General features: G+C 38.7%; 1 pseudogene; it reads left to right on the forward strand.

The window, feature by feature from the left end:
• The first annotated feature begins 2,741 nt into the window (after nt 1–2,741).
• On the forward strand, nt 2,742–19,158 carry LOC123457053 (annotated as a pseudogene).
• Nucleotides 19,159–19,441: the final 283 nt, after the last annotated feature.

Genomic DNA, 19,441 nt, shown 5'->3' on the forward strand with positions numbered 1-19,441 from the left:
TTTGCAAAGCAAGAGGCTTTAGCCGCTGAGCCATCTCTCCAGCCCATTATTCCTTTTTTATTTCATTATTTTATGTATGTGTGTATGTAGGTATGTATCTGTGTGTTGGTCTGTCGGTCTGTCTGTCTATATAGAGAGAGGAGTGTGTGTAATAAATTGGCACCCAGGGCCTCAGCCACAGAAATTGAATTCCAGATTCTTGCACCACCTAGTGGGCATGTGTGACCTAGCACTTGTCTCACCTTGTGTGTCTGGCTTACATGGGATCTGGAGAATACAAAATGTGTGTTTAGGCTTTGCAGGTGAGTGCCTTAACCAATAAGCCATCTCTCCAACTCCATTATACCTTTTTTTCCTGATATAATTGTTAGGGTTTTTAAATGCTTTGCTGTTTGCTGCATGTTGTTCATTTCAACCAAATTGCATTGCTTTATCTTTTTGTGGTCCATAATTGTCTGCATGCATGTGTACATGTATACACACACACACACACATTCTTATAAGTCCAGTGGAATTACAGTCCAAAACGCTGCTGGATGCTTCAAATCATGGACAATACTGAACTCTTAGGTACTATTTTCGTATACATGCCTATGATAACTTAAAACTCTGATGAGTTCTCATGGTAAGAAATTAACAATAACCTAGCAATAAATAAGACAAGCACAATATACTTTTCTAAAAGTTCAACAAGTCTGGTATCCCTCTAATGTATCTTATTGTATTGAGCTCCTCTGGTATTGATGTAAGCTGGAACAAAGCCTGTGTGAAATGCATGACATAGGTGTCAAGCTGCTGGGAAACTGATGTAGTGTCAGATGTTTGGTTGATCCAGGCTCATTATATACACTATGGACATGTTGATTGTTGGATGTCAGCAGTAGCTTGTTTCCATGGCTGTGAGTCCTTTGCATTGAAAGATATTTGCATAGATCTTTTGGAAGGACATTGAAATCAGAAGTTTCTGTTCTTCCATGTTTTGTGCTCAAGTGCCTCCTTTGCATGTTTGTGAATGTAGGTTCTGTCAGAGGACCTGGGTTTATCATAATTATCCTTTTTTCATAATTTCTTCACCTGGCAGAAATGTAACAGAAAGTTGGTTCTTCACTGGCAGATGCATCTCCAGTAGTTTGTGTTTCTCAAACTGATAGATCTGTGTAACCATCCCTTTACTTGTAGTAAGTGGTTGGTGATACTTGTTTGAGTGAATCCCTCACTTGAAATCTTCATATAGACTCAGGTTTTTGTTGTTGTTGTTGTTGTTGTTTGAGGCAGGGTCTCATTCTAGCTCAGCCTGACCTATAATCCATTCTGTATTCTCAGGCTGGCCTTGACCTCAAGGTGATCCTCCAACCTCTGTCTCCTGCTGTGAGTGCTGAGACTAAAGGCATGTGCCTGGCTCCCGCTGCCTTTTGTTAGACACATTTTCTATTCATTTCTCCTACACTTTAATTTCTTTTCTCCCTTTCTCTTTCCTCTCTTTTGTCCCTTTTGCCTTATCCTTTCCTACCCTTCACCCTCTTTCATTTTATTTCACTTTTTTTATTTTGATGCAAGATTCCAAGCTAATCTAGAACACTCTACATATGTTGGATTCCAACTCATAATCTCCTCACATTGGTCCCTCTCAAGTGCTGGATTTCAGGCATGAACCATTACACCCACCAAGCATACCCAGCTTCTTTTCCTCCTCAGCAAACAAGCATGAGTTTCTTTGTTCTTCACAATTCCATAAGTAGAAAATTCCTTTTTAAAGCAGATCTTAATTAACACCTTCAGCCTTTGAAGTTTTAATTTACTAAATTGAGAAGTTTTAGTTTTTTCATAAGGAAGTATATTACATCCTTTCTTTGCCCAGCTCAGGCTGCTGGCATCAAAGTTCTTATGCTCTGAGGCCACTGGTTAGTAAAATAAGGGCTGCTTGAACACAAACACTGGAGTCTGGCAGTTGTGATAAAGGACAGTGCCTACTGTGTAGTAAGCACACACACACACACACACACACACACACACACAGGAGTAGCATATATGGCATGGACACACTGGACAAAAATGATTCATATTTGAGATGGAATGGAATGAGATTGCATCACATTACTCAGTGACATAAAACCTTTATTTCTGTAAGGTGCTATTTCTAAGTAAAAGGTAATATGAATGATTCTACCAGTCTTCCATCATGTCTTCTTCTCATTTTGTGACTCAACTCAATTTTAATTAGCTACACACACACAAAAAAAAAAAAACTTATAAAAATAAGTTTCTTGCTGGGTGTGGTGGCTCACACCTTTAATTGAAGCAGTGAGTTCCAGGACACCCTGAGACTACAGAGTGAATTACAGGTCAGCCTGGGCTACTGTGATACCCTACCTCATAAAACAAAACAAAACAGAAAAAAAAAAAAAGGAAGAATGAATTGTACAATAAGAGTCTAGTTCCAACTCTAACATTTCACATATTTGAATATTTGGTGGGGAACTAAATTATAAGAACTGAGAAAAATTTTAAAGATATATTTGATTTATTCTTTTAAAACCAAGAGCTTTTATTTATTCACTGATCTGCTCCTTAGGGCTTTCTCTGTGTCATAGGTAAGAGCAGGCTTGGGTTTTGCAATAGTGAACAGTTGAGATAAGTAAAACTTCTGTCCTTAAAGTGTGATCAGGTAGGAAAGGCAAATAGTAAGTAGACAGAGAGTCAGATGAGATAATTACATCTGGAATATTTTCTGTTTTATAGAGATGGAGCAAGAGTTGCAAAATGGAGAACCTGCTGAAATTAGAATCATCAAGGAAGCATCCAAGAAGGCGTTTATGTTTGTTAATAAAGGACTGAACACCAGTGAATTGGGCCAGAAGGAAGAAGCAGAAAACTACTACAAGCAAGGAATAGGACACTTGCTCAGAGGAATTAGCATTGTATCCCCAGAGCGTGAGCACACAGGTCCTGCGTGGGAGTCAGCTAGACAGATGCAACAGAAGCTGAAAGAAACACTAGGGCATGTGCGCACCAGGCTAGAGATTCTAGAGAAGGGCCTTGCCACTTCCCTGCAGCACGATCTTCAGGAGGTGCCCAAGTTCCATCCAGAATTCCCACCTAAATACATGGTGAAAAGTCAGGTGAACCTCAGTCCTTCAGTTCTCCAGTCAGCATGCTGAGGTGACTGGGAACACTCCAGTTGAGTGCAGGGCCACTTGCCACAAGACCCTCTTCTCTTTTAGCACCATCACCAAGCCATCCAGCAGAAGCTCCCCCCACTTACACTCCACAGGCTGCACTGTGTGCTATGGACCAGACTGGGGAGATTTCGTCATTTGGAGAAGACTTCTGTAGGAACCACACACCTCCACCCCCTCTTGAAACCTCAGGGCTAGATGCAGATGAGTTGATTTTAATACCAAGTAGAGTACAGGGTTTTTGTTTGTTTGTTTGTTTTGTAAATCCTGCAGGAGAGGTTAATATGTGGGGTACTTTCAAATTGTGAGGTTCTTGGATAGTTCTCTGGATACAGCTCTAAACCAGCCTCCTGGGTTGCTTCAGGTAAGCATAAATTGAAATACATGCTAGATTATGTTTCATTAGTTTTAATGTCTGTAGTATGTGTTATGTGGTTGTGTCTGTGAGGTGTAAGCACGTGTATGTTTCTGATCGGGTGCCCTTAGACTCGCCTGTGGTGGCAGAACAACAGCGGACATCATCTCCGATACTCACCCACCTGTTTTTTCCTTATAACGGAGGATTTAGACCTTGCCTTTCACAAATCCCAGAGATTTTCTGGTCTCTGATGTCCAAAGGACTGGGTTACAGATATGCATGGCCATACCCCGCTGTTTCTTAGGTACTAGAAATTAGAATTCAGGAACTCTCAGATCCCCTCAGGACCTCAAGCTTACACAGGACGTGCATGTAGCTACTGAAACACCTCTCCAGCCTGCAGAAGATATTATTTGTATTTGTTAATGTGTATAATGTGTCCAGGATAGGAAGCAAAGAACACATTCCACTTTCTTTTTGTATATTTTTCCTGAGACTTAATAAATAAGCACAACCATTCATGCTTCCTAATTTTTTTTGTTTATTTTTGTTTATTTATTTGGGAGCTATGGAGGGGTTTGAGGAGGGGGAGGGAGAGAAAGAGAAGTCTCAGGTTAAATCAAGACACAAGCACACACTTGCCAAACTAAAATATTCATAAATTTTATCCAGATCAAACTGAGGGCCAGAATTGGCCTAGAACCAGCCAACCAAGGGCACTTGTGTCCCACAAGGATTCAGTGTCTGGAGACATTTTTGGTCTAAAGGATCCAAAGGATGGTGGTTGTTTGAAGACTAGATTGATCCTGGCATTGCTGTGCACAGCTCCATGGTACAGCTGCTCAACGAGGGCAGTGTCCTGTAGTTATAGAAACTGACTCTTGGACTCCCTTGCCCAAGAGCAGGCTTAGCTGCTTCTTAAAGCAGAGCCTGAAATGAATAAACCTAACCCTTAGATTTGTTTAAACCAAGACTGAACCCAGTACTTCGACTGCTGCCAGTGCTTTTGATGTCCCTGCACCTCTATTACTGATGACAAAAAAACATGAGTGTGTTTCTTGAGCAGTAAAAAACATCAGTTCATAAGGGATCAGCATGATGTGAGTGAAGAACAAGGAACCTTGACTCTAAGAATTGTTTAAACATTTTGCTCAAATAAAGGATTAGGGGCAGGACTGGTGAACTTTGCTGACCCAGAATACACAGGTGTGCACACACCGTTCTATGATGCTATCACTCTGAGCCCACCTGTTTCTTTCAGCATTCCTGTGGGGCAGTTTGTTACTCTTCATATCGGTGGCTTTCAGTTGTAATTAATTCATCTCACACCTGCACAGCGTGATGGGAAAAGCCCCACCTAAACTCAGTCAGCATGTGTTAACATCCCTTGTCAATACTGGTCATCAGTGCTGCTCAGGGCAAAGATGAATGACAGCAGAGGAAACATGATTACATTATGTTAAATGAGGTAAGTCTTAGTTGTATGATTAACTTCAGGGCAAGTTAAAAGACAGCAACTTACGGAAAAAAGCATCTCACAGAAATATGCTCAGGAAGCCAGACATGGTGGTGCATGTCTTTAACTCCAGCACTCAGGAGGCAGAGGTAGGTTGATGGCTGTGAGTTCAAGGCCTCCCTGAGACTACATAATAAATTCTAGGTCAGCCTGGGCTAGAGCAAGACCCTATTTCAAAAAACCTTACAGTAAAAGAAAACAAACAAACAACAACAACAACAAAAAAAAAACAATACAAAACAAACAAACAAAAAATGCTCAGGAAAATCATTTGTAAAGTCAGTAAGTATTCCTGCAGGTCTTTCTCTTCATTCATTCTTACTCGTAGCTCATTCCATTCTGTATTTCATTCTCACCAGTCTCACAGCCACTGAGCAGATGCATTGTCATCCCCAACCTTGACAGGCATTGGTTGAGAAATGTCTGTCTAGAAGCTCAAACTGTAGAAAATTTGACCAGAATGCAGTCAGTCCAAGAGGAGAGATTTGCCCTAAGTAAGATTAATGTCAGGACATTGCTGTGCATTTTTCTGAGGTATTATGAGGGTGGTCATCTAGGGGTACCAGGTTCTGAAAGGATGTCTGCAGGCATGGGGAACTTGGGGTCTTGAAACAGGAACCACTCTGAGTATAACAAAGGAGCTTCTTTGAAGGGAGGGCACTAAGTAAACAGGGCCATTGCTTTTGTCTTGAGTCCAGATGAGGTGGTTTACTCATGGCTGTGGTTATCTATACTCACTCTTCCCTATGGAATGGTGTGCTCTGAGTACTTATGCAGCTTTTACATGGAAGTCAACTTGAAACTTGTTTAAAGATAGTTGGATGGGCTAGAGAGATGGCTTAGCGGTTAAGCGCTTGCCTGTGAAGCCTAAGGACCCCGGTTCGAGGCTCGGTTCCCCAGGTCCCACGTTAGCCAGATGCACAAGGGGGAGCATGCATCTGGAGTTCATCTGCAGTGGCTGGAAGCCCTGGTGCGCCCATTCTCTCTCTCTCCCTCTATCTGTCTTTCTCTCTGTGTCTGTTGCTCTCAAATAAATAAATAAATAAATAAATAAATAAATAAATAAATAAATAAAAATTAAAAGATAGTTGGAGGCTTATTAGAGTTGTGTATAAGAGACACTTTGGGGCATTGTTGAAAGTATCATTGCTGAACTAGAATAATACCTAGATTATTTTGTGAAAGAAGCTGGAAGATTAAAAAGAGTAGCTTATTGACTAGGGCCTGGGAAGGGCTCACAAGAGTGACAATCTCTGCTGATGTGGCATAAGTGCTTCTGGTAGCACAAAGCTTAACAAAATAAAAATAAAAATAAAAATAAACTGTATCTTTTGCAACTGGAGATGTAGGAAGCTAACCCCAGACACCTTGTACTTGGTTACGTGATCTGAACTATTAAGATGATATTTTCACCTGCCTTTCAATTTGATTTTCAATATTTTTCATGTGCCATTTTTTGTCTTAAATAAAAAGTAAAATTGCACCTAGCATTTACGTAGTGTCTCTTTAATAAGCTCTCACTGGCATGTATACAGATGTTTGTAACAGTGTTGTAAAAGGGTGTTAACATATGTTACTCAGTGTGTTTACCTTAAAATATAGACAATAACAAACCCTCAAAGTGTTAGACGTTAGGTAAAATTTTCTGTGATATAACAAACCACCATTATTCTACTTATGAAATTCTTGAGAACAAGATTATTTTAAGAAGACAGTCTTGGAGTTTCATTACTTCAAAGACTGTTTTTCTTTCAGTTTTAGTTTTAGTGTGATTAAAAACCCTTGTACCTCATACAGAACATACATGTATGATTTCCTCTGAAAGTGAACTGGGAGAAGTCTGCTTATGGAAAAGCTCACCAATCAGATTTAGGGATATCATCAAATGATGCATAGATAAAGAAAATATGCTACATATACCCAGTAGAATACTATTCATTATGGATGGAACAAGACATTATGATGTTGGGTGAAGGAGACCAACATAGCATGACCAGGAACCACATGCTGTCACTCATGTGTGGAATCTAAAAGCTTTTCTTATACAGTTGAACAGAATTATGGTTATTAGCCAAGAGGAGTGGGGCAGAGAGGTCAGATAAAAAAAGCCTGATCAGTGGATACTAAGTTACAATTAGGAAGGAACAAGTTCAGGTATGCTGTTACGTAGAGTGACTACAGATAACAATGTACAGTACACTTCAAATACCCACAAAGAGTAGATTTGAAAGGCTTCAACATAAAGAAATCATGAACAAAGAGTTAATTATGTTCAGCCTGTCTTAACTGTTATAAAGTGTACACATTCATCAAAGTTTTGCTTGGTACACACCATTAATATGAACTATATTTATGGTTTATGTACCAGTTAAAATAATTTAAAATGTCAGCCAGTTTTAGAGGATGTTGTGAGGATTAGAAAGTATTTAAAATATTGATTTTAGTTTTATTGCGGGTGGGGGAAGCAGATAGAGAGAATGGGTGTGCCAAGCACCTTAACCGCTGAGTCATTTCTCTAACCCTAAATAAATATGCATGATTGTAAAACTAGAAAGCAGTTTAAATTTGTTTGTTTGTCACAAATTTTAATTATTTATTTTCAAGCAAAGAAAGATAGAGAGAGGAGAGACAGACATACAGAGAGTCTCCAGCCACTGCAAATGGACTCCAGCCGCATGTTCCACTTAGACACGTGTGCCACTTCGTGTATCTTGCTTTATGTGGGTATTGGGGAATTGAACCCAGGTAGTTAGCCTTTGCAGGCAAGCTTCTTAACCAATGAACCATCTTGTCAGCTGAGTTTGCTTATTAACAAAAAGGATGTCTAAATAGAATAAGGGAGAGTTTTAATTTGCTTGATCAGAATTTGTTTAAAGCTAGCATCATCTTTAGTTAAACACAGGACTACTTATGGCCATCAGTTTCAAGACTGTTATTAGTAGAATTACAGTATTTTTAGCAGTCTTATTACAGGATGATAAGACTAGCAAAATATTAATTTTAATGGTGGTGGACCTTTCTCGTATAAAATTTTTATGAAAATGTGTTCTATTCATATTATTTTAATTTTTTTTTCAGGTGTGTGACTGCTTGTATCATCTAGTTCCTGACAGATCCCCAGTTCTGAAGTTCACTGTGGGAGACTACATGTTTCCTGGCACTAAGTTACAAGCAGCAGGCTGCTTTGTGGGAGGGGTTTTATTCTCTGAGCTATCAGAAGATGACAGAGAACTCCCTGGTGATCTTTTAAGACAATGTTTGACCTTCAGCTCTAGGTAACTTGTGTTATTTGGAATGAAGTGAGCACTTCTGGTTTTATATATAAGAGGGCTAAAGACATAGCTCAGCAGTTAAAGGCTCTTGCTTGCAAAGTCCGATGGTCTGTGTTCAATTCCCCAGTTCTCACCTAAAGCCAGATACACAAGTGGCACATGCATCTGGAGTTTTCAGTGAAAGGAGGCCCTGATGTGCCTAACTTTTTTTCCTTCCCTTTCTTAAATTAAAAAAAAAAATTGAAACCTTATAATAACCTTCAGTGTTATCAAGGTTAGGAGACTGGTAGTATATAATTTTCTTCTTTATAACTTCTTGACAACAACTTGATTCAAATACTGGTTGAGATTGTTGGCTCCAGAATCAGCATTTCTGGGTTTGGATTCACATTCTTCCAGTTAGTAGCTGTTAAACGCATCCATCATTGAACTTCTCTGTCCTTTACTTTCATTATAATAAACTGAGGGAAATAGTACTAGCATCCTCATTGAGCTGTGGTGGAGATTCTCCTGTACTGGGACATGGTAATGCTCTGTGAATGGTAGGTATTTCCACAGCTAGTTTACTGTTTGATTGAACCAAATTGCAAGTACTGAAGATAAGTTTAGCTTTAGCAAATACATTATTTTAAAATTATTAGGTGTCCTATTGGCATTCTGGGCTAGACAAAAATGTAGTGTGTGTTATTTTTTAGTTGTGGAGAAAAGAAGAAAGTACTTTACCTCATGGTCTGCTGACTGTGAGTTTAACATGCCACAAGTAGAAACATGGCAGAGAGCCTGGCACAGGATAGCTGCTCTCATCATGGCAGTCAGAATTCAGGGCTGGGGTAGGAGCTCAGGACAAGATATACCCTGAAAGTGAAACAGACGTTTCCTTGTGTTTTCTTGCTCATCCTGTTTGGCAAAAGGATACTTTTTATGAATAATGACAGTTACATGGCATTTAATGAGGCTAGAAAGATGATAATATAACTAGCAGGTATTTGGGCTGTTATTAACCAATTATTATATTGTAGGGTAGCAAGTGAGAATAGGAGAATACAAAGTTATAGATAGATAAATACAATTATAAGAGATCTGTCTGTCTGTCAATCTATCTACCTACACACCAACACATACATACATACACATATACACGTACATCTGTATAAATGAAACAGTCACTATTAATATTATGACACATTAGAATAGCCAGCAGTTATTTAAGCACTGTTAACCAAACAATTTCCATACAGAATGATGTGGTCTTGCAAGTTCAGAGGGAAGAGTTTGGGACAGAGTTTCTCCCTGAAGTAATATGTTGGCAGTCACAGACCTAATGCAGTACTGCTGTTTCCTTTACCACTAGAGTCATTGGAGCGATAGTGCTGGCCTTCAGGTAAGAGACTGACTGACTTTGAAGTTACAATATGCTCATTTTCTGTGTTGTTCAGAACTTCAACTGTAAATTACATTTGCAATGATTTTTATTTCTAAGCATTCATTCAGCTAAGTGTTTGCTAATAAACACCTACAGTATCAAATGAAAACTGCACAAAATGAAGCCTTCCAACAATAGGGTAGTAAAAGTGAGTGTTGTGAATTTGGCATTAAATTAATTTTGGTCTTCCAAATATTTCCTAATTTTATTATTCATTAAATTCAAAAGTAACAGAATGATGATAACTGATTCCAACAACTGCTGTTAGTTGTGTTTTATTCTTCCCCGTTTGTAATTTTTGAGGGAATGACTGGCCCTGTCTTATATCTTGTACAGTCACCACAGCTGCTGTGAGTTCGTGAGTGCAATGGGCATGTCATGTCCAGTGCTGGTATTTAAATAGTATTTGAATGTCAGTTCAATGTGTGTAATTTGTAATTTTGTAACAATCTCTCAGTGTGTTTGAGGTTTGGTAAAAAGTGAAATAGACATTTAAAGAAGAGACCTGGGAAAAGGATAGTTGTTTAATGCTTGTGCTGCACTGACGACTGGAGTTCAGATCCCAGCACCCTCTTAAAGCCAGACATGCATTGCAAGAAGTCAGGCGAATCCTAAAGCGTGCAGGCCAGCTAGTCTGTGTGTTCACAGTGGCCAGTGAGAAACCCTGTCTCTAACCATGTGGAAGGCGAGGACTGACACCCCACGCCTGTTCTCTGACTTTCACATGCTCACAGTGGCGCATAGGCACATGCCCACGTTAACACATGCATATGCTTGCACACATACAGAAAGTTTAGAGAAAAGAAGTGAGTTGTTTGTGGACTGTCAGACACTGATATTTCAGCAAGTATATCATGAGAGCACAGTATGATGTCCCTAGAGGAAAGTTGTCTGAAATGTCCACATCGAGCTACGCTTAGAATTTTATTCCTTAGGCCATTTGGAACAGGACAGAAGGTGTAGATGAGTTCCAAATCCCTGGAGGCACAAAACACCCCTCTGGCTCCCTGAAGAAAGCTTCTGGAACTGATGTGAGGCAGCTGGGTCCTTCTTTAGACCAAGGGCACAAGGATGCACATCGTAACGAAAATGTGGGGGAAAAGGTAACTAACAAAAAGGAGAGTGTGTGATCCGGCTAATGTGTGTATATGATTATATTCTCCAAAGGACATCAGCTTGTGTAGTCACAGATTGGTCACTGGCAGTAACATGGCCCCCTGTAACATTCCCTTTCCAAGTATTTGTATTCAGCCTGTTTTTATGGAATGAGTTTCTCACTCTAGCCCAGGCTGAACTTGAACTCACTTTGTGGAATAGGCTGGTCTTGAACTCTGGCCAGTCTTCTCTATCAGAAGTCTCCTGATAGCTGAGATTAAAGGCATGAGCCTGACTAACTTTTTTTTTTTTTTTTACAATAATGACAATGCATTCTTTTCTCTTGTTTTGTTTGTATTCTCTAGATATGCTCCTCTCTGTTTTCTTACACAGCCATTTTTATTCAAACCTTTACTCTTTTCTTGAATGAGTAGTAGAACTGACATCAGTTGCCCAATATATCTTTTATTTTCTTTCATTCCTTAAAATCTGAACAAGATACCTATTCTAAATGGTTTATTTGAATGAGAGTTCAGTAAATATTGAGTGCTAGAATGGTGGGTATGCATGTTATAGAAACTTAAAGTTCCTAATCTCAAGAAAGTTTCTGCCTAGGAGATAGGAAATTAGCAGAGATACTTTCTGTTGATGTTTAGGCTAGAGATACACCGTTTACTAATAGGTAAGCTTAGCACAATGGTATGAGGGACATTATGACCAAGATGGGTCTTGAAAGGTCAGTGAGAGCTGGCCATACAAACAGCAAAGGAAGCAGTCACATAGCCAACATATGAATGAAAGAACATTTCCAAGTCATTGTGCTACAGGCATTTTGGCATTGTTCATTGCTGCAGTCTATATTAGCTTTTATTTATTTTTTTTTGGAATTAATGAATATGAATGAGTATTTTACATTTACTTGCAAAGTTTAATGTAGTTTATATTGTTAAATATCTTAGAACAGCTTTATGAAAACTTGAGCAGTCAAAACTGGTTCAAAGAAGTGGTTTATTCTTAAAGATGTTTTTAAAAGTTAATTGCACGAAACCAAATACAAAAGGAATAAAAGGATATGTAGTAAAATGTTTGTGTCCTTTTTCTGTCTGCCAGTCACTTACCTCCTCTTTCTAGACTAGTAATTACTAACATAGTATTTTTCCAAGTATATTTCATGTATAGTCAAATAAATATTCACAATTGCCTGATAGTTTCATATGAACATTGTAATTTGATATATAAACCACATTACACTCCTGTAACCCTACCCACTGCTGCTGAACCTATTTTCTCCCCACATACTAGTGGATTAATCATTGAAGAGAATGACATCTCTTCTTTCAGCCACCATTAATTATCAGTAGGACCTCAGGGAGTGGCAAGAACTCAGAAGTCCCTCCTTCAACCATGAGGGAATGACTGGCCCTGTCTTATATCTTGTACAGTCACCACAGCTGCTGTGAATTCGTGAGTGCAATGGGCATGTCATGTCCAGTGCTGGTATTTAAATAGTATTTGAATGTCAGTTCAATGTGTGTTTATACATAATCATGTGTGCATTTGGACATTTACTTGGCTTATGATAGAGCAAGTATTTTATCTTTATCTGTATCTATAACTATATCTATATCTATCATTTATCTATCCATATCCATATATATATATATATGTGTGTGTGTGTGTATATATATATATATATATATAATGTTCATTGCTGTAGTCTATATTAGCTTTCTTTGGAATTAATGAATATGAATGAGTATTTTACATTTACTTGCAAAGTTTAATGTAATTTATGTTGTCAAATATCTTAGGACAGTTTTATGAAAACTTTAGCAGTCAAAAGTGCTTCAAAGAAATATTTTATTCTCATATATATATGTATATATGATGTAGTTAGATTTTAAAAATTTATAATAATTTAATTTATACACACACATGTATACACACACACATATATATACATATTATATAATTTTATATATTTTATATAATTTCCTCTTTTATAGTGACTTTTATAGATTTTGAAGTATTTTTACTATTTAGACTAAAGATATTTCAAATGAGGAAGTTAATCTGAGTCATATGGTACCCTGTGAGCCAATTTCAGAAGAAAAAGCTAAAGAATTACCTGAATGGAGTGCAAAAGTGGCTCACACCATTTTGTCAGGTATCATAGTAATGCTGAGTTTCCCCTACAGCTTTAAACTTCATAACCTAGGAAAAGCATTGTTTACAAGACAGAGCTAGAAAATCAATGCTTTGTATTTTCATTTTTAATTATTAATGTAGAAATAAACACCCAGAAGTAGAAAGAACTAGTTTTTAGAGTATCATCTATTGTCCTATAAGTACACATTTTTCCTGGCATAGTCTTATATGTTTTGCTCTTAGGAGAAGCGCCAATGAGAATCTTCAGGAATCCTTACACTACCAATTAGATATGAATATAAAATGATTTTCTTGTCTTTACAATTTCTGCCTTATCCTCTTCCCCTAGGTGCTGTGTTGTGAGGTTTGTGTCCTCTCAAAAATCTGAATTTTGAAGTGCCAACCCATCCCTAAAGTGCTAGTGTTAGAAGATGGGAACTTTGGAGATTGGGGCATGAAGGAGGAGCCTTCCTGAATAAGACCCATTATTTTTAAAGAGACCCCTGAGAGCTGTCTTGTGTCTGCTGCTGTGCCTGGGGAAAACAGAGGTGCTGTGCAGGAAGCTAGGAAGCAGACCCCATGAGTACCACATATGCTAGTACCCTGATCTTGGAGTGCCCAGGCTCAAGAGTGCAAAGAAGTAAATTTACATTGTTTCTAAGTCACAAATTTATAGCATTTTGTTATGTAGTACAAAGAGTTTAAGATGCCTACCCCCAAAACAATGGAAATGCTTATCTGTCTTTGAAATTCTATTAGTCAGCTGTTACTGCAGAAAACACTGGATGGCCTTATCTTGATAAAGTTAAAAAGTTTGTTTCATAGTGCTGGAGGCTCCAGTCCAAAATTGAGTGTTCTGTTCAGTTTTGACTTTTTACAACAATTGTGAGGAACATGGAAGCAGACTACTTACACCATGACCAGAAAGTGGAAAAAAAGATGACTTGGGTGCCATAATCCCCCTTGATGGGACTTCTCTCCTAATGGTCCTCAGCATCTGCCAGTAGGACCGACTGAAGATGCTCAGCCTTTTCCACAGGGATCTTTGGGGAATCTACATTCAGAGCACACCAGGAAGCAAACCGCCCTTTAAGCACATACACGTGCACTGTGAAAATGAGAGGCTGTGGGGGTCCATGAAAGATGTCTGGGCAGTAAGAGACTACTCACAGGTTTTGCTGGTAGCAGCTTTAGAAAACACCAGAATGCTTGTCCTCACCAACATCCAACATCCAACATTTAACCTCACAGTCCATAGAGGCTTGCTGATGTATTCCTTTTATCTTATCTTTAAAATGTGCCAGTAATATTTCAATAAATCAAGCTCATGACACAATGAAAAGGTCTTTATTATTTAAAAAACTATGAACTTAGAGCTCCACCCATGCATTAAAGTAATTTCTTAAAGAAATAGTTGATCAGGCACTGACATGATAAGATACAATGAAGTGCTTGCTTCATAAGCATGAGGACCTGAGTTCTATCCACAGTACCTACATAAAATGCCAAAAGTGCCAATGCATGCCTGTAATCACAGTGCTGGGAAGGTGAAGATAGGAGGTTCCCTTGTCAGCCAATCTAGCCTGGTAGATGAGATCTAAGCCAGTGAGAGACCCTGCCTCAAATGTTGTTGGAACCTAAGGAACAACAGCCCAAGGTTGTTCTCTGGCCTTCACATGCACACACATGTGCATGCACATCCACACAAATGTGTGCCTACATACAGACACACACCACCCATAGACATACATATTTTTTAAAGTATTTTAAGTACATTTATATACATATACATACATATATATACATACATATATATATATATATATTTGTGTATACATACATACATATATACACATACACACACATACATACATACATATATACAGATATACACACACATATATATACATACACATAAATGTATACATATATATGCATATACACACACACACACACACACACACACACACACATATATATATATATATATATATATATATATATATATATATATATACACACACACATATATACTTAAAATCCTTTTGTATACACATTCATACACGAACATACACATAAAAGTATTTTTAAAGTTGGTTGATTAGCTAAGAGCTGATGAAATTTTTTTCTGACTGCCAAAGATAATTGCTTGAGATGGGGGAAGAGATCAAGAGAAAATTTCAAATAAACTTGTACTAGGTGCCCCTTAGAGAGCTTTTCAAAGAAAAAAAATAAAGAACTTTTTTTATTCTTGTTTCCCCACATATCGTTTTGCTTTTCTTGGTGTTTTTGTGACTTTGTTTTCCCCCAAGACTGAGAATTTAACCCAGGACCTTGTGCTTTCTAGACAAGCATTAATCCACTGAGCTAACTTCCCAATTCAATTTTTTTTTCCTCTTGTTTTCTTGGCTTTTTCCTTACAGATGGACAAGCATTACTAGGTCAAAGTTCAGAAAATTAGCCTATCATTCACATGTAAATGAATTGATCCAAAAATTATTTCCCCAGATTTTTTGAGCTTATACTGTCATGAGTTGTTCATTTACTACTGCTGGGCAACCAACCCAAACTCAAAGGCTTAAAAACTAGACAAAACAAAACAAAAAAGCACAAGTATGTTTGTTTTGTTTAGGATTTCTGTGGAGAATGGTGACAGGAGGGATGGCTTATGTCTGCTTTGTAATGTCTAAGACCCTGTTAGGAACACTCAGAGGCTCACTAGTGACTTCACAGTTGGGGCTCATTATCCTGTGTCTCCCCTCTGACTTCTAGGTTGGGAGAGCTTAAATCTAGAAGTGCTAAATTGCATGCCATGCCTAAGTGTAGTCTCTCACAGTTAGCTTGGGAGGTATGCCTGCCCCAGCTTCTTCCTGTCTTGCTGTGCCTCCGTTAATGCCATGAGGTGAGCAGCTTCCCTCTAACATGCCCTTCCACCACGATATTTGCCCTACCTTACACCAAAGCCATGGTGACAGCTAACCACAGACTAATACTTATTCTGAAATTGAACCAAAATAAGCTCTCTTCCTTCAAGTTGTTTTTCTCGGGGTTTTTCTTAAGCAGCAAAAACACTAACAAAGAATGATACAGTACAAGGTGACTTTCTGTCCACACACTGCAATATTTCACCTTGAGTTGATACAGCAAGGAAGAGCCAGCCAGTCTCTACAAAATCACATATTTTAGGCAATCATTGTGTGCCATTTGATTACAGCAAGAAACTTTCCACTTGGGCTAATCTATTTTTCAAAAGCACCCATAACAAAGCCCTTGTATTCTTGATTTAGTTCTCTCTAGGACCCCTTACCTAGTGCAGTCTTGAGGCTGTCACTCCCACAGAGGTCATCATTCTACTATGGAGCATAGAGAATAAACAGAGCATCCCCAAACAACAATGCTATATTCAAACAACTGTAGATCTGGTGACATAACTGAAGGCTAAAACAAGTCACTTACAGGTTTTTCAGAGCTAAGTAAAACATAAGGAAAGATCTCTGTCATATGAGTGGGAATTCTGTAGTCCTCATGTTGCAATAGGCGGTATACCAATTTCCTACTCTGTTATCCAGATAAAGAATATCAGAAACCAAATATGGAGCAATCAGTATTCTAAAACTAACTTTATCATTATAAAACTGTTGTGCCAAGACCCCTGACCAGGAGCCAAGACCCCCAGTCACCCAGGAGTCACCCAGAGGATCGCCACAGAAGCTGAGATACTCGAATGTAAAAGCAGCAGGTTTCTTTTAATGTCAAGCTTAAGCAGGGTCTCTATCCACACAGACCGACGCAGCAGGAGTGGGAGAGAGCCCCGACCTTCTAAAAGTAGGGCTTTATAAAGGAAAAAGAGCGGGAAGGGGGCAAAGGGCTTACATCACATTGCATCTTTTTAAATGATTGCTTCCAAGAAGGGGCGCGCGGGAACATTTCTAGTTGCTTATCTCTGGTCTGCAGACTGCTTGCAGAACCTATCTATTGCAAGAGGCCAGAGGCCCCCACAGTTAAGTATTTCTGGAATGTCCTGTTGAGCAAGCGAGCATGAGTTACAGAAGCAAAGGTCAGCATGTTAGTCAGCTAGTTCCTTATCTGAGCCAAGCCTGGGCTCCTCTTTTGGTTCACAAGGATTTGTCAAACAATGGCAGTGCCCTTTAATTATTTACGTGTTATTTCTTTTGGGTCTCTCAAAAACTATTTAAATTTATCATTAAAGTCAGGTCTGTGTCGTCTTTGATTCAGTTGTGCCCAGGGTAGAAAGCTGTGGTTTGGGTTTTTTGTTTTTAATAACAAATACAGAGAGTAGATTTCTTTAATTCATTGAAAGTAATCAGTGTTCCAGAAACTGTAGTAGTTTGGTTTAACGTAGATATCTAAGTTACTGACCTACCATGTATTTATTCAGCACACATTAATTTTTTCTGCTTGTCTCCATATGGCAGCACTGCCAAGTATACAACATGGATCTATGAACAAAGCCAGCCTATATTTGGTAATATATTTAAAACACATAGGTACCAGTAAATGCTGTTATCCAAACAGTGTCTGAAGTTTTATTATATTTGCCAGTACTACACTCTTATTCCATGACATGGTAGTAATTATTCACTGCTCATATTTCTCTATTCTGTGGCTTTTTATGTCTCATTTCCATACATTTTTCTCAGTCATCAAAGGAATCCTTCTTTTCTGTTTCATATAATCCTAGCTGTACTCTCAGTGTTTGTTTCCTCAACTTTATTTCCTTTCTAACCTTCTTAGCCTATAAGCTAGGGACTCAGAAAGTTTAGTGATGGGGTGTCTTCATGCATTTTGTAGGTTTCTGTACTTAATGGGAATCTGCTTGCCTGTGTTTGGCTCCTGGTTTTCCTACTGGTGTTTTCTGTGTAGGACTGTGAGTAAAAGTAGAGACGAAGATAGGTTATTGACAGAAACAAGAGGATAAACCACATTTTCCACATATATGCTGTTTTTCATTATTAACATGTTCACATAAATTGGCATGCTTTTCATTTGGTCACTTCATAACTATGGACTGGAGAAATCACATAACAATGCCACAGGTCTTGGGAGAACATTCTTAAATGTTTTATATGAACACTTTATAAAACTTATTGTTTCAAGCTTATCCAAAGAGAAAAACATTTTAAGTCCTGGGCTCTAGAGAGGAAGGCAATGCCCTTATTCCCATCTTTGGAGAAACTGTGTTTCTCTATCCTCTTGTTGCTCTCTTTCTTCAACTTCTTTGTCTTCATTTCTACTGGTTTTGGACCTCTTGTCTCTATGGGAGAAGGCCCTGCCATCTGGTCTCTCTGACAACGACTTCTGGCATTTGAGCAGCACACAGCAGGAGAAAACAAAGGCAACACACCTTGGCTGGTGACATGGCTGAGCCATCCAGACCTATCTCTTCCTCTCAGTGTTGTCATATTTTCCTTCCTCAGGCTGAGTAAACTAAAGGGTGCAGTGTTCTAGGGATTTGGGTTTAGGATTCTCTACATACATTCTTCAGTCTAAAGCAAAAAGTTCACTCATGATCTTTGAAATACACATATTCAGGTTTCAAGTTTGTATTGTTTGTGTGTTTTTCAGAATGCCTTAGAAAAATGGTGCCTAGACTAAGACAAAGGACAAAAATGTCTGGACAACCTGTCAAATATTGACTTTAAATGGCGCCAGAACTCATACTTTGTCTGTAACACCCATGGTCAGTAACATACACAGAGTCCACAGGCAGTAGTGACCACACAAACCAGCACAGATTTGTCACAGAGATGTAGGATCTAAGTATTGGATGCCAAACACAGATTCCCATAAGTACAGAAGATTAGTTGGCTTGAAAGCCTATGGTATGGCATATTGGGGATCTTTTTGAGCTTTTATTCAAAGATATAATTGGCTGTAACTGAAATTTTTGATTAAAATGGTGCTTTCTGGATGGGCTGGGGTTCAGAAAAATGAGTTGAATTCACTTGCAAAGCTATCCAGAAAGGGGCTTCTAAATTCCAAGAATGGATTCAATCAGAAGAAAGACCAGTACAAGTCAGTCCAGCTATCACCAGGGGACTTTATTTTATATTGCAAAGTAGGCTACAGGATGAACAGTGAAAGTTGGTCAGTTCTTGGCTAAGGAACCTGTTTCTTTTCAGATAGAGTTTACTAGGACTGGGGACTAGGTTAGTGGGCAAGCATGAGGAGCTGAGTTCAGATCCCCTACACCATATACAAATGTTGCATGTGGCAGAATGCACCTGTAATTCCAGTGCTAAGGAGGCAGAAACAGGCAGATACCTAGGGTTTACTGGCTAGCTAGTCTAGCTGAATCAGTGAGCTCTAGGTTCAAGAAGAAACCCTGTCTCAAAATATGCCATACCATAAAGTGGTGAGTGAATGAGGAAAACACATGACATTGACCTATGTCCTACATACACACACGTGCACATACACCTGCACACACAC

The sequence above is a fragment of the Jaculus jaculus genome, chromosome Y (assembly GCF_020740685.1).
Source record: "Jaculus jaculus isolate mJacJac1 chromosome Y, mJacJac1.mat.Y.cur, whole genome shotgun sequence".
Lineage (NCBI taxonomy): Eukaryota > Metazoa > Chordata > Mammalia > Rodentia > Dipodidae > Jaculus > Jaculus jaculus.